Source organism: Pongo abelii, chromosome 16 (genome assembly GCF_028885655.2).
Source record: "Pongo abelii isolate AG06213 chromosome 16, NHGRI_mPonAbe1-v2.0_pri, whole genome shotgun sequence".
Lineage (NCBI taxonomy): Eukaryota > Metazoa > Chordata > Mammalia > Primates > Hominidae > Pongo > Pongo abelii.
The window spans coordinates 71,932,688-71,949,929 of record NC_072001.2 but is presented as its reverse complement, the minus strand read 5'-3'; positions in this window follow the sequence as shown (position 1 = coordinate 71,949,929).

The following is a 17,242-nucleotide window of genomic DNA, read 5'->3' as shown; positions in this document are numbered from 1 at the left end:
AGACCAAGGAGGGGGCTGGAGATGGTTGCACAGATGAGGGTAGGTCAAAGGCTGGGTCATCTGACTGAGGCCCTGAAGCCTGGCCGTGATCGCACTAGCAGAGGAGAGATTGCCAGAAGCTCCGGAGTCACTGAGGCATCTGGAGGCTGCTGGCTGACTGTGAACTGGGGAGCTGACGCAAGGAACGTCCGTGGGGCTGCCTGCCAACCATCCGTTTTTCTTGGCCTAGCAACAACTCCAAGGGACCATTGGAAGGACTCACATGGATATGGACCATTCTCCATTCCTGAAGTTCAGATGGGCTGGCCCCCATCCCTCTGGGTCTTAGGTAAGCAAGTTATTTTGTCCTGGCCAGTCAGCCTAGTCCAAATCTTAACCACAGTGACTGGTACAAGGACGGACCTGAAACCCAAATTGGTCAAATGAGGCTTGCTCCCTGGAATCTAGAAAACAAGAATCTTCCCGTGGGAGGTGCTGGGCTAGAGGATGGAGGCCTGGAGTTGAGGAGACATAGCCCTTGGATAGAGCCATGACAGAGAACCAGCAAACCTCCAGGTGATCCCCTCTCATCCTGGGAGTCCCAATGAGTGCAATGAAGTGAGGACTTCAACAGATACTTAGAACTTACTGTTTGCCAGGGACTATACATTATTTTTCTTGTGTTTCATCTTAACCCTATCTGGTAATCATCTCATTATCCACATTTCAAAGATTGAACCCATCTAAGTGCTCAATATTGGCTGCTTAGTGCCAGACACAACAGTAAATCCTTTATAAAAATCAACCTAGTGTTTCCCAAATTTCCCTGATAGTCCCTGGGGCCTGTCAGACTGCCAGGCCTCACCCCTGGGAATTCTAGTTCAGTTGCCCTGGACTAGGGCCCAGGAATTTGTGATTTTAACAATGCCCAGAGGATTCTCATCATGAGGGAAGTTTGGGAAATGCTGCATTAAACTCAATAGCCACAGCTAATATGGCCATACTCATTTAAAATTGAGAAAAGTGAGGCTCAAAGAGGTTAATTGACCCGCCCAACATCACACAGGTGGCAAGTGGAATTCAAATCTGGGTCCACATGTCTTTTACACCTCTTGTAGAAAGGGGATGATAATAGCTACCTGTGTATCTCACAGGCTGTGAAATGATGGAAAGATGGTATGTCAGTCTGTTCTTACCTCACTCTAAAGAAATGCCCGGCCAGGTATGGAGGCTCACAGCTGTAATCCCAATACTTTGGGAGGCTGAGGCAGGCAGATCTCTTGAGCCCAGGAGTTAGAGACCAGCCTAGGCAACATGGTGAGACCCTGTCTCTACAAAGAATACAAAAGTTAGCTAGGTGTGGTGATGTGCACCTGTAGTCCTGGCTACTCGGGAGGCTGAGGTGGGAGGATCACTTGAGCCTAGGAGGTCATGACTGCAGTGAGCTATGATTGCACCACTGCACTCCAGCCTGGGCGACACAGCAAGCAAGACTCCATCTCAAAAAAAGAAAAGAAAAGAAGTACCTGAGGCTGGGTTATTTATAAAGAGTTTTAATTGGCTCATGGTTCTGTAGGCTGTACAGGAAGTGTGATCCTGGTATCTGCTTGGCTTCTGGTGAGTCCTCAGGGAACTTTTACTCATGGTGGAGGCAAAACAGGAACAGGCCCATCACACGGCAGGTAAGGGAGCAAGAAAGAGAAGGGGGAGGTGCTGTGCTCTTCTAAACAATCAGATCTCTGAGTGAACTCAGAGCAAGAACTCACTCATTACCATGGGGATTGCACCAAGCCACTCATGAGGGATCTGCCCCACCCAAACACCTCCCATCAGGCCCCACCTCTAACAATGGGGATCACATTTCAACATGAGATTTGGAGGGGACACATATCCAAACCATACCAGATGGGAAAGAGCAGTGGAAAGTGAAAAGTTCCATTTTTTTTTTTTTTTAAGTATGGTAAAGAAGCCCAGGCAACCCAAATATTTTTTGTAACAAGGAGAAAACAAAATTTTCAATGGCCCTTGGTAGTTAAGACAAGCTTCTTGGAAGTTTTCCTCCCTTCCCTTTAAAAACTTACATTAGCAAAATCCACTCTGTTGTTTTTTGTTTGTTTGTTTATAAATGTAAGGGGTACAAGTGCAGTTTTGTTACAGGGATATATCACATAGTGGTGAAGTCTGGGCCTTTAGTGTAACCATCACCTGAATAATATACATTGTATCCATTAAATAATTTCTTTGTATCAAGCACCACAGTCGTGATACATTCCATGGACTGTCTTGGCTATAAAAAGCAATGGATTTGCCCTCTGGGAGTATCCTCAATCTTGCTGATGGCCTTCTGCAGGTGTTACACATTTTGGTGAGGCGCTCAGGAGTCAGGAGACCTGGATTCTCATCCTAGCTCTGAAACTAACTAGCTGGGTAGTCGCCAAGTCACCTCTGTGTCCTATAAAAACAGTGATGCGGACTAAATGACTCTGACAGTCTTAGTCTATAGTTTGTTGTATTATTTCCCTCATTGCCCTGGGGCCTATAGTTACATCTATTTTGAACACAAAATAAAGCATTCCCCTGCCAAAAGTCTGCAGTGGCAGTAGGAAGGGTCAATGTGGGAGAAATAGTAGCCTCTCTGGTGAGGCAGGAGTGTTTTGATAGAGAATTTGCAAAATGACTTTCTGAGGTCTCAAAGTGTAGACCGATAGCCTGATCTATACACACCTACAATTGCCTGGGTAATCCAACTGGTTCAATAAGGAAGTATAGATAAAACTAATCTGTATTGAGTGCCCTTCATGTGCCCAGAGCTTGACACATGTGATCTCATTTAATTCTCACAGCAGAACTCTACTTGAAGTAGCTATTACGATTTCCACTTTCCAGATGAATAAACTGATGTTCAGAGACATTATGTTAAGTTGCTCAAGGTCACACAGCCAGGAAGGCACCAACTGGTATTAGAACCCTTAGCTTCCTGGTCTAAAGTATGGAGCTGTTTCCTCAATTTTTAGGTCTTGTGCAGCCTACAACGAACTGCAGCAAGATTCATCTCACCCAAATCTTGGCTTGATTAATTTCACACCTTTTCTCAAGAATCCAGCTCTCAGGCCCAGCACGCTCCTCCCACTCATCTCTGCAGTTCTCCAGACTTGCAAGCCTGTGACAAAACCAGTCTCTCCATAGTCCCTGGGAACAGATGTCTTGCAACAAAAATGCTTTGAACCTCAGGAACAAGGATAATGGATCTCAACTTCTGGAGAGAGGGACACTAGATGTTGTGAAAGATCAACAGCAGCTCCTTTCAATGCCTGAAAAATAGGAAGAGGCAGCACAGTTGGTGGTACCATCCTAGGCTAGAGCTAGGAAGCTTGCGTGACCTTGGACTAACCATCTCTCTCTACTCTCCACCTCCCAGAGTGTCAGCAGATACAGGGCATCCATGCATGCTGATAGGAATGATCCAGTAGAGAGGGAGGCATCGACGATAGAGGAGAGAGGGGGAGAATCTTGGAGAAAATCAGAGGCATGGGTTCTAGTACATAAATAGAAGTTCGGCCTTTGGAAAAGGACAGGACGCTTCATCCTTCATAACAGGAGAGCAGGAGAAAGGCTGTAGATCCAGGTAGGTGGGCAGATTCAGTGGAGGGAAAATGGGAGAGTTCGGGTTGGCTTTTGAAGGAAATGTGAGGCAAGGTCATCAGTGGGAGATGGGGGCACAGAGGGGCAGAATGGGAGTGGGAAGTTTGAGGAGAGACAGGAGGCATGAGAGTTGTTTTGGGGGTGGGAAAACAACTACACCAGGAGGCATGGGAGGGCTAAATGCCCACTTATTTGAGACCAGTGAGCATGACTTTAAAGGGAGGCCCATCACCATGGCTCAGCAGCTTGAGTGCAGGCACCAAGGAGGCAGACAGTTGTGTTAACTAGCCAGATGATTCTGATGAGTAAAGCACAGGCCATGGAGGATAGGGCATTTAGAAGGCTGTAAGGATGGACCATGAGTTCTAAGCTGGCTAGGGAGGGAAGTGTCAGCATTGATAGTGAGAAGGTGGGGAAGGTCAACAGATAGAGATGTGCTAGGGCTGAAGGATTACTGGGGTGTGAGCATTGAAGTGGGTGAGCTGAAGAGAGTGGAGAGTAGCACAGTGTTAGTGAGAAGGTCAAGGATGTGACCCTGGGAGCAGGTGTCTCATAGGATACAGGAGCCAATCTTCACTGGGGATGAGGAGGTTGCAGAACTGAGAAGCTGAGGTATTGGAAGGTTAATCCTTGAGATTGTTGACATTGCTGAGAATGATAATGGGAATAATAATAGAAAAAAAAAATGAATCAAAGCTAGTCCTCACTCATGCAGAGTCCAAATGCAGCAACGAAGAGGCACTCATGCCTCTTTGAAGGAGCAGGGAGGAGCCATAGATGCAGTAATGTGGAACAAAGAACAATGCCCCAGTTCCAGGCTCTGGGGCCCAGGAAGGAGGGGCAGCCGTCCTTCTGGCTTCCTCATGAGAAGTCTGCAGGGAGAGTGGAGTTATCAGGCAGGGAGCAAAAGAGGAGGTTCATCAACTGCTTATCAATGGACCACACATGGTCCCAGCAGGTTGAGGACGTGAAAAGGGTAGAAAATAGCCCAGCAGGTTGAGGACATGAAAAGGGTAGAAAATAGCCCTTGTTTTTCCTGCTATAACGTTCATGTATTTTCTTCATTAATTTTTAGAGACAGGGTCTTGCTCTGTTGCCCAGGCTGTAGTGCAGTGGAGTGATCTTAGCTCACTGCAGCCTCTACCATCTGGGCAAAAATGATTCTCCCACCTCAGCCTCTCGAGTAACTGCCTGGCTGATTTTTTTAATTTTTTTTTTTTTTTTTTTTTTTTTTTGTAGAAACAGGGTCTTACTAGGTTACTCAGGCTGAGCTCAAGCAATACTCCCACCACAGCTTCCCAAAGTGCTGGTAAAATGCTGGGATTACAGGCATGAGCCACTGTGTCCAGCCACAGAGCACTTGCAGTGCAGCTAGAGACTAAGGAATGGAGCTTTTTTTTTTTTTTTTTTTTTTTTTGAGATGGAGTCTCACTCCGTCGGCCAGGGTGGAATGCAATGGTGCGATCTTGGCTCACTGCAACCTCTGTCTCCTGGGTTCAAGTGATTCTCCTGCCTTAGCCTCCCAAGTAGCTGGGATTACAGGTGCATGCCACCATGCCCAGCTAATTTTTGTATTTTTAGTAGAGAAGGGGTTTCACCACATTGGCCAGGCTGGTCTCAAACTCCTGACCTCAAGTGATCCATCCGCCTTGGTCTCCTAAAGTGCTGGGATTACCGGTGTGAGCCACTGCACCTGGCCTAGTAATGAAGCTTTTAATTATATTTAATTAATTTATGTGGAAAGAGACACAGGTGGTTATCATATTGGACAACACAGCTCTAGGTTTTGCTCTTCAGGGTCCTGAGCATATATATGGAAGGAAGTATTTTTAAGCTGCTGGTGCAGCAGGGCTAGGGCAGGCTACAGAGCCAGATTTTTCTGTTCCAGTGCTTATGGATGTCCACAGAGATGCTGGCTGTCTTGGGTTCTGCTTGTCTTCTCTGAGTCTTTGGAGATTGCTGGCCTCTCCTTTTGAGGGCTGCCCAACTTCCTGCAGCCCCACACCCTCACTTCTCTGTTCTAACCGGGAACAGATGGCAGTCACTGCCTGTTGCCTCCAATCCACCCACCCTCTCAGACCAGTTCTGGCAAGAAGTTCACTGACTGAGCATCCATTTTCCAGATACATAAGTCAGGTGTCCCCTGTCACCTCTAGCCAGTGTTCCAAACTTCATTGTTAGAATTCAGATGGCAGGGGGAAATCAGGAACACCACTGTACCATCCAAGCCCCATCCAGACCATACAACAGGTGTTTTGGACAACTGCAACAAAGGTTCCTCTGACACGTAAATATGATGGCAGCTCCAGGGCTGCAGGCATTCAGTTCACTCTGCTGTTCTCTGCATGACCCAGGCAAAAATGAGCTGCCTAAGCTGGTTGGTCACCAACACTAGGAAGCCCCCTGATTGGTCAGGTTCTGGCTTGGACACCAACCCCTGTTTCAATCATCTGGTGAGGGGGCTCCTGCTTTAATTTATAGGCCCTCTCAACTGTGCTGAAAGAACTGCCTGGGCCCACTTTTCCAGAAGAGGCTGTGGGCGTGCTCACCACTTGGAGCTCCACGGATTGTCTAAGGCAGCAGAGTGCCTGAGTCTGGCTGCCCACACTTCAGCACTCTAGATCCCCCTGTGGGCCTCAGTCACAGAACCTGTCTTTGCTGACTTCCTTGAACCCTATTCATATTCTACAGGTGCCTACCTGACTTGACTTACCTGACTTGACTTGCTGGCTTCCTTGAACCCTATTCATATTCTACAGGTGCTTACCTGACTTGACTTGACCTCCATCGTTTTGGTTCCTGGCACAGTCCTTATTACTCCTTATCAGCTCGAAGCTGTTGCCATTCAATTCCTTAGCAGGCAAAGCGGGGCAGAAATATGGAGTTTTTGCAGTGAGGGGTCTTAAACAAGAGGATAAACCCATGGTTCTGTTGACATTATGGAGTCAAACTTCTCGACAGATTGGTTTTTAGGAAATGGACCACACTCCAGAAAATAGTAAATGAGAGCAGATATATAAAGATATATAGACAGAGTTTTGTTTTTTTTGTTTTGTTTTTTTTTTTTTTGAGACAGAATCTCACTCTGTCACCAGGCTGGAGTGCAGTGGCACGATCTCAGCTCACTGCAACTTCCCCCTCCTAGGTTCAAGCGATTCTCCTGCCTCAGTCTCCCAAGTAGCTGAGATTACAGGCACTTGCCACCACGCCCGGCTATTTTTTTTTTTTTTTTTTTTTTGTATTTTTAGTAGAGACGGGGTTTCACCACATTGGCCAGGCTGGTCTCAAACTCCTACCCTCAGGTGATTCACCCACCTCAGCCTCCCAAAGTGCTAGATTACAGGCATGCGCCACTTCTCACCTGGCCAAGAGCAGATATTAACCACCATGCCAACCACTGGAGTTGGTATTGGGTGGGGCTACAAAGTTTAAGGAGGCTTGTTTTCTGCTCTGTTTCAAGACAGCAGACTGAAGCACGATTTGGACTTGAGGTGTCCCTTGAGATTTTATAGTGACAGACAAAATTTTGCCAAATTTGATCAGCAGCCACCAAAAATGAGAATTCTTAAAACTGTCTCAGAATGGAAAGAGGCTTCTGACACTTTAAAATGCAGTTTCTAGCTTTCTAGGAGGAAAAAGGTACAGGAGGGGATGTTATAATATTTATTGAAAAGAAGCGAAAACAATTACTGTGCATACAAATGGAGATAGTATGTAAAGTTTATTGTCATATGAAAAGTTAACATGCTCTAGATTCAATAAGAAAAAAAAAATTTTTAATGAGCAAAATATTTGAACAGACCACAAAAGAAGAGCTCCTACAAGCATGGGAATGGGGACTAATTGGAAAGAGGCACAAAGGAACTGCCTGGGGGGATGGAATTATTCTATCTCTTTACTGGAGTGTGGATTACACATGTGTATACATTTGTCAAAATTCATAAGCACGTGAAAAAGTGCCCAACATCATGAATCATCAGGGAAATGCAAATAAAACCCACAATGAGTTATCACTCACCCACTAAAGCAGTGAAAATTAAGGAGACTGACAACACCAAAAGTTGGTGAGGATGTGGAGCAATCAGAGCGCTGTGTATTAGCTGGTGGGCATGGAAAATGGTACAACCTCTTAGGGAAACATTCTGGCAATTTTTAATTTTATAATTATATACATACCTTCCAACCCAGCAATTTTTTTTTCTTTTTCTTTTTTGTTTTGTTTTGTTTTTGTTTTTGTTTTTGAGACAGGCCTCATTGGGTCACCCAGGCTGGAGTGCAGTGGCACGATCTCAGCTCACTGCAATCTTTGCATGCCCCCCCCAATTCCCCCCTGACCCCTGGGGGACAAGCGATCCTCTCACCTCAGCCTCCCAAGCAGCTGGGACCACCATAGGTGTGCACTACCACACCCAGCTATTATTTCTTTGTATTTTTAGTAGAGACAGGGTCTCGCTATGTTGCCTAGGCTAGTCTTAAACACCTGGACTCAAGTGATCCACCTACCTTGAGCTCCCAAAGTGCTGGGATTACAGGTGTGAGCCGCTGCGCCCAGCCAGACCCAGCCGTTCTATGCCATGATATTTACCCAACAAAAGTAAAATACATTCACAAAAAGACTTATACAAGAAAGTTTATAGCAACTTTTTTTTGTAATAGCCCCAAACCGGAAACAACTCGAATGTCCAAAAACAGATGAATGAAAAAAAAATGGGGCGTATCCATACAACAGAATAGTACCCGGCCGGGCGCAGTGGCTCACGCCTGTAATCCCAGCACTTTGGGAAGCTGAGGCGGGTGGATCACGAGGTCAGGAGATCGAGACCATCCTGGCTAGCACGGTGAAACCCCGTCTCTACTAAAATTACAAAAAATTAGCCGGGCGCGGTGGCGGGCGCCTGTAGTCCCAGCTACTTGGGAGGCTGAGGCAGGAGAATGGCGTGAAACCGGGAGGCGGAGCTTGCAGTGAGCGGAGATCGCGCCACTGCACTCCAGCCTGGGCGACAGAGCGAGACTCCGTCTCAAAAAAAAAAAAAAAAAAAAAAAAAGAATAGTACCCAAAGATAAAAATCAGTGAATTACTGATAAGCACCACCCAGAAGAATCTCAGAAACATTTTGCTGAGCAAAACCAAGCCAGACACAAAAGTGTACATCCCATATCCATTTATATAAAATTTAATAACAAGCCTCTGCCAGCATGGAAATGGGGACTGATTGAAAAGAGGCATGAGGGAACTGCCTGAAGATGGAATTATTCTCTTAATTTGAGTGTGGATTACACGTGTGTATGCATTTGTCAAAATTTGGCTAGGTGCAGTGGCTTATGCCTGTAATCCCAGCACTTTGGGAGGCCAAGGTGGGTGGATCACCTGAGGTCAGGAGTTGGAGACCAGCCTGGCCAACATGGTGAAACCTCGTCTCTATTAAAAATACAAAAAGTAGCCGGGCATGGTGGCACGTGCCTGTAGTCCCAGCTACTCGGGAGGCAGAGGCAGGAGAATTGCTTGAACCCAGGAGGCAGAGGCTGCTGTGAGCTGAGATCGCGCCACTGCACTCCAGCCTGGGCGACAGAGTGAGACTCCATCTCAAAAAAAAAAAAAAAAAAAAATCAACATGTTGTTGTGCTAACCCCTATCGACTCCAGTGATGATGGCACCAGGCTCTAGAGGCCAAAGAAGAGACCCAGAGCCACCAAATGTGACACGGAGTTTTACTGGGGGCTTACATGTAGGGGAGAGAGTGTAGTGGTGGTGGCCAGGCAGAAGAAATGCAACTGCTTGCAAAGGGCATGCAGTTGATACAGCATTTCCACTTAGCACCCTAACAACCTCCACCTGGCAACCTTCATTCAGCCCAGAACTCAGAGACTCAATCTCCCATATGGGCTGTCTTCCACAGGGTGGGACTGGGGCTCAGATGTTCCTCATAGACAAGGAACAAATCTCCAGGTTGGCCACTCCCAGATTCCCTAGTTCAGAACACACATTCAGGTGTGTCTGCCATACAGGGTCATTTTCAGGGTACCCCTAAGTTATTGCTATCAGGTGCATTTACCATACACATATAAGATTTGTGCATTTCACTGTGTGTACACTACAAAAATAAAAAAAACATAAATAGAGAACTTTCATTAATGATATGCATGTTGAGGCATTTAGAGATGAAGTGCACTGATTTCTGCACTTTGATGTGCATAAAAAATAAGATTAATTGATGTATATATGGTAAAGTAAATACAGCAAAATGTTAATTATAGAATCTAGGTAGTAAATATATTTTCAGGCTTTCAGTATATATGAAAAATTTCATGGTGAAATAATGGTGTGAAGATAATATGCAAAACGAAGATATAGAATTAAGATTATGAACAATTTTTAAAAATCACTGAAAACATTAATTTCGTATCTTTATATTTACTTAAAACACATTAACATAATACTTGTATTACGAGAGAAAAGAAAAAGCTAATTATAGAAATTCTGAGGCCAGGCGCAGTGGCTCACGCCTGTAATCCCAGCATTTTGTGAGGCCGAGGTGGGCGGATCACTTGAGGTCAGGAGTTTGAGACCAGCCTGGCCAACATGGTGAAACCCTGTCCCTTCTAAAAATACAAAAATAAGCCGGGCGTGGTCGCGCAGGCATGTATGTCCCAGCTACTAGGGAGGCTGAGACACAAGAATCACTTGAGCTGGGGAGGTGAGGGTTGCAGTGAGCTGAGATCGCACCACTGCATTGCATCCTGGGTGACAGAGTGAGATTCTATCTCAAAAAAAAGGAAAAAGAAAAAGAAAATTTAAAATATGCAGAGTAGAAATAACATTTTAAAAATCTGTACTCTCACAACCCCTGGAAAATCACTTACAACATATTAGTATGTTTCTTTTTTTTACTTAACGTATCTTGAAAATTTTCCACTGTCATTAAATGTTCTTCAAAAAAACGATTCTTAGATGGTAATATATTCCATTGCATGTATGTACTATATATAAATTGTTTAATCACTCCCTATTGTTAGGTGTTGGCTTGTTTCCAAGTTTTTCTATTCCAGACAAAGCTAGGGAGAACATTACTCTGCATACATCTTTGACCACATTTTGATTTTTCTTTAGGTTAGATTCCTTAAATTTGGCTTACTGGGTCAGAGGTTAGGAACATTTTTAATGTTTAATACTAACAAATTGTTTTCCAGAAAGGTTATACCAAGTTACATACCCTATGTAGTATACGAGAGTGTTTGTTTCCTGCAACTTTGATATCTTTGGGTATTTTTTTAAATTTAGTTTTAAGTTTTTTGCCAATCTATAGGGGGAAAATTGTATTGTGTTATCATTGTAATTTGTATTTCTTTGAATACTATTAAATTTAAACATTTCTTTTTTCCAAATTCTTACTAGTGTTTTGTATTTCTTCTCTAAATTATCTGTTTACATCCTTTATCTATCATATGGGGGAGGCTGTTACTACTTTTATATTGATTTGTTGAAGCTTTTTGTAAAATAAGTGTATTAATCTCATGCCTTATGTGTTTGCTACAGCTATTTCTCAGCTTATGGCTTACCTTTTCCATGAAACTTTTGATTTTGAAATAGTTATAAATTCACATGTAGTTGTGAGAAATAATACAGAGAGATTCTGCATACCCTTTACCCAGTTTCCCCCAGTGGTAAGATCTTGCAAAATGGTAAGATCAGCCTGGGTGAGGTGGCTCATACCTGTAATCCCAGCACTTTGGGAGGCTGAGGTGGGCGGATCACCTGAGGTCAGGAGTTCAAGACCAGCCTGGCCAATATGGTGAACCTCTGTTTCTACTAAAAATACAAAAAATTAGCCAGGCATGGTGGTGGGTGCCTGTAATCCCAGCTACTTGGGAGGCTGAGGCCGGAGAATCACTTGAACCCGGGAGGCAGAGGCTGCAGTGAGCCGAGATCGCGCCACTGCACTCCAACCTGGGTGACAAGGGTGAAACTCTGTTTCAAAAAAAAAAGATTATAGTACAATATCACAACCAGAATATTGACATTGATAGAGTCAAGATATAGAACATTCCATCACCACAGTGATTCCCCATATTGTCTTTTTCATAGCCACACCTACTTCCTTCCAGCCCCTAATCCTTCCTGAATTCCTGGCAACCACTAATCTGTTCTCCACTTGCATCATTTTGTCATTTCAGGAATTTTATATAAATGAAATCAATATTATGTAAACTTTTGGGATTATCTGTTTTCACTCAGCAGAATTCTCTGGAGGTTCATCCCAGCCGCTGTGTGGATCAGTAGCTTGTTTCTTTTTATTTCTGAGTAGTAGTCCATGATTTGGATGTACTATAGTTTAACCACTCACCCATTGAAGGACATTTGGGTTGTTTCCAGTTTGGGGGTATTACGAATAAAGCTGCTATAAACATTCATGTACAAGTTTCCATGTAAACATGTTTTCATTTCTGTGGGATAAATACACAGGAGTACAGTTGCTGGACTATATGGTAGTTGCATGTTTAGTTTTCAAAAGAGCTGCCAAACTCTTTTCCAGAGTGCCAATGCCATTTTACATTTCCACCAGAATACATGAGTCATCCAGTTTCTCTACATCCTTGCCAGTATAGGATGTTGTCACTATTTTAATTGTTAAATTAATTAATTAGTTAATTAAAGAGATAAGGTCTTGCTTTGTCACCTAGGCTGAGGTGCAGTGAAACAATCATAGCTCACTTGAGCCTCAAACTCCTGGGCTCAAGTGATCCTCCCACCTCAGCCTCCCAAGTAGCTAGAACTACAGGCACATGCTACCATGCCTGGCAAAAAACTTTTTTTCTTTTTCTAGAGACAGGGTCTCACTATGTTGCCCAGACTGGTCTTGAACTCCTAGCCTCAAGCAATTCTCCTGCCTCAGCCTCCCAAAGTATTGGGATTACAGGCATGGGCCACTGTGCTCAGACACTATTTTTATTTTAGAACTTCTTTTTCTTTTTCTTTTCTTTTCTTTTCTTTTTTCTTTTTTTTTTTTTTGAGATGGAGTCTCACTCTGTTGCCCAGGCTAGAGTGCAGTGGCACGATTTTGGCTCATCTCTGCCTCCCAGGTTCAAGCAATTCTCCTGCCTCAGCCTCCTGAGTAGCTGGGATTACAGGCGCTCACCACCACACCCAGCTAATTTATTTTAGAACTTCTGATAGATGTGTGTAATAGCTCATGGTAGATTTAATTTGCATTTCCCTAATGATTAATTTTGAACACCTTTTCGTGTACATATTTACTATCAGTATATCATCTTTAATGAAATATATCTTTATGTCATTGGTCCATTTTCTTTCTTCCTTTTGTTTTTCGAGACAGTCTTGCTCTGTCACCCAGGCTGGAGTACCATGGCACAATCTTGGCTCACTGCAACCTTTGCTTCCCAGGCTCAAGCAATCCTCCCACCTCAGCTTCGCCAGTAGCTGGGACTACAGTCTCACGACACCACACCCTACTCCTTTTTGGATTTTTTGTAGAGATAGGGTTTCATCATGTTGCCCAGGCCAGTCTTGAACTCCTGAGCTCAAATGATCCACCCAACTCGGCCTCCCAAAGTGCTGGGATTACAGACATGAGTCACCATGCTTGGTCCCATTTGTTGATTTTCTAATTGGATTCTTTTTCTTTTAACTGTTGAGTTTTAAGAGTTCTTTATGTATACTAGATTGTCCTTTATTGAATTTGGGGTTTGCAAATATTTTCTCCCAGTCTGCAGCCTGTCTTTTCATCCTCTTGACATGGTCTTTTGCAGAGCAAAAAGTTTTTAATTTTGATGAAATCTAGTTTTTCAATTTTTCCTTTTATGAACGATTATTTTGGTGCCAAGTCTAACAACTCTTTGCTTAGCTGTACATCCAGAAGATTTTATCCTATGTTTTCATTTCCAAAGGTTTTATAGTTTTACATTTTATATTTAAGTTCACAATCCATTTTGAATTAATTTTTGTATAAAGTGTGAGGTTTCAGTTGAGGTTCTTTTTTTTTTTTTTTTTTTTTTAGCTATAGATGTCCAGTTTCTCCAGCACCATATTTTGAAAAGCCTCTTTTTTCTCCATTGATTTGCTTTTGCGTCTTTGTCAAAAATCAAGTGAGCACATATGTGTGAGTCTATTCTGGGTTTTCAACTCTATTCTATTGATCTGTATGTCTGTCACTGCACCAACAGCAGACACTCTTGATTACTGTAGCTATATAATGTCTTGAAATAGGATAGACTGATTGTTCTTACTTTATTCTTATTTTTCATAACTGTTTTTAGTTATTGTAGTTCCTCTGCCTTTCCATGTAAATGTCAGAGGAATCTTGTCTATGTCTGCAAAAAATCTTCCTGGGATTTTAGCAGAAATTGCATTAAGCTTATATATCAACTTAGATACATCCTAGTGATGTTGTCTCCTAATCCATTAACACAGTACATCTGTGTTAATGGATTATTTATTTATTTATATCTTTGATTTCTTTGATTAGTGCTTTATGGCTTTCAGCACACCCATTCTGTACATGTTTTATTAGATTTATACCTAAGTATTTCATTTTTTGAGTGATCATGGTATTTTATTTTTAATCTTGATGTCCACACGTTTATTACCAGTATATAAAATTACAATTGACTATTCTATCTTGATCTGGTATCACACGAGTTTGCTAAACTCACTTATTCTAAAAGTTTTGGTAGACTCCTTGGAGTTTTCCATATACACAATCATATCATCTGCAGTTAGGGGCTGTTTTATTTCTTTCTCCTAATCTTTATGTCTTTAATTTCCTTTCCTTGCCTTAACACTCCGTCTGGAATTTCCTGTACTATCTTGAATAAGAGTGGTGAAAGCAAACATCCTTGCTTTGTTCCTAAAATTTGGGGGCAAGCATTCAGTCTTTCTTCAGTGAGTATAATGTTAGCTGTAGGTTTTTTTGCACTCCTATTTTCCTATTTTTCTAAGAGTCTTTATCAGGAATGGGTATTGAATTGATTTTTAAGTGTTGAACTGGTCTTGCATCCTGGAAATAAATCCGACTTTTTTACGATGTATGATTCTTTTTATTTTATTTTTTATTTTTATTTATTTTCTTTCTTTTTTTTTTTTAGGCTTTTTTTTTTTTTTTTTTTTAGACAGAGTCTTGTTCTGTCACCCATGCTAGAATGCTGTGGCATGATCTCTACTCACTGCAACCTCCACTTCCCAAGTTCAAGCGATTCTCCTGCCTCAGCCTCCCAAGTAGCTGGGATTACAGGCATCCGCCACCATGCCTGGCCAATTTTTGTATTTTTAGTAGAGATGAGGTTTCAGCATATTGACCAGGCTGGTCTCGAACTCCTGACCTTAGGTGATCTGCCCGCCTCGGGCTCCCAAAGTGCTGGGATTACAGGCTTGAGTCACTGTGCCCGGCCTGATTCTTTTTATATAGTGCTGAATTTATTTGCTAATATTTTGTTAAGGATTTTTGCATCTATATTCATAGTGAATATTGGTTTGTCATTCTCTTTGTTGTATTATTTTTAATCTGATTTTGGTATCAGGGTAATACTAGATTCATAAAATAAATTGGGAACTATTCTCACTTTTGTTTTATGAAAGACTTTGTTTAGAATTGGTGTTAGTTCTTTAAATATTTGGTACAATTCTCCAGTAAAACCATCTGGGCCTGAAGATTTCTTTCTTGGGAGTTAAGTTATGAATCCAATTTCCTTAATAGATAAAGGTCTAATCAAGTTATTTCATATTAAGTGAGTTGTGGCAATTTGTGTTTTTTGAGAAATTGATCTTTTTCATCTAAGTTGTCAAATTTATGTGTGTAGAGTTGTTCATAGTATTCCTTTATTTTGCTTTTGATCTCTGCAGGGTCTGTGGCAATATCCCCAATTCCATTCCTGATATTGGTAATATATAATTAATGTCTTCTCTCATTTTTTTCTGTACATCTTGCTAGAGTTTTGTCAACTTTATTGATCTTTCAAAGAACCAATTCTTTGTTTCATCAATTTACGTATATTTTCTGTTTTTAATGTCATTTATTTCTCCTCTTGTCTTTATTATTTCCTTCCTTCTTGCTTTAAGTGTATTTTGCTCTCTTTCTGGGTTCTTGAGGTGAGAGCTTGGACTGTTGGTTTGGGACTTTCCCTCTTTTCTTTAATATTTATTTATTTTCTTTTTTTTTAGAGATGTAGGGGCGGGGAGGGGGGTCTCACCATGTTGCCCAGGCTGGTCTCGAACTCCTGGGCTCAGGCAATCCTCCTGCCTTGGCCTCAAAAGTGCTGAGATCACAGGTGTGAGGCACCATAGCTGGCCTTTTTTTTTTTTTTGGAATATTTATGTATTTTTCTTTCTTACAGAGATGGGATCTCACCCTCTTTTCTGGTGTATGTATTTAGTGCTAAAATTTTCCTCTCAGCACTACTTGGTCTTCCACAAATTTTCTTTCTTTTTCTTTCCTTCCTTCCTTCGTTCCCTCCCTCCCTCCTTTCTTTCTTTCCTTTTCTTTCTCCCTCTTTCTTTTCTTTTCTTTTCTCTTTCTCTTTCTTTTTCTTTTCTTCCTTCCTTCCCTCCCTCCTTTCTTTCCTTTTCTTTCTCCCTCTTTTTCTTTTCTTTTCCTCTCTCTTTCTCTTTTTTTCTTTCTTTCTCTCTTCTTCCTTTCTTCCCTCCCTCCCTCTTTCTTTCTTTCTTTCCTTTTCTCTCTCTTTTTATTTTCTTTTCCTTTCTCTTTCTTTCGTTCTCTCTCTCTCTCTCCTTCCTTCTTTCCTTCCTTCCTTTCTTGCTTTCTTTCGCTTTCTTTCCTTCTCTTTCTTTCTTTCTTTCTTTCTTTTTCTTTCTTTCTTTCTTACTTTCTTTCTTTCCTTCTTTCTTTCAGACAGGGTCTCACTTTGTCACCCAGGCTGGAGTGCAGTGGTGTGATCTCGGCTCACTGCAGCCTCACTTCCTGGGCTCAAGCAATCCTCCCACCTTAGCATCCCAGGTAGCTGGGACTACAGTCACATGCCACCACGCCTGGCTAATTTTTGTATTTTTAGTCAAGACGGGGTTTCATCGTGTTGCCCAGGCTGGTCTTGAACTCCTGGACTCAAGCAATATGCCTGCCTCGACCTCCCAAAGTGCTGGGATTACAGGTGTGAGCCACCACGCTGGGCCACAATTTTTCCTATGCTTTATTTTCATTTTCATTCGGCTCTATGTATTTTTTTTAATTTCTCTTGAGACTTTTTTTTACTCAGGGATTGACAATGTGTTGTTTTGTTTATAATTGTTTGAAATTTTTACTCTCTCTTTTTTTTATCAATATCTAGTTGGATTCCATTGTGTTCAAAGAATAAACTTTTTATGGTTTTTATTCTTAAATTTGTTGTCATCTTTCTGTCAGCCTCATCTGGCAGATTTATATATGAGGTACTATAATGGGATTTAAGCCTTGAAATCATGGCATTTGTGATCAGGATTAATGAAAATTTTTTATCTCTTATCCCTTGCTACTTTAAAACAATAAAATAAAATACTTCTAAGGCTTAAAATGTAAATATCAAAATATTGAAAGAACAAATGGGTACAGAAACCTCATCAGCTGAATATCTAGGACCACTTCTCTCATATCATTGGTATATTAATTTGAAGCAAAGT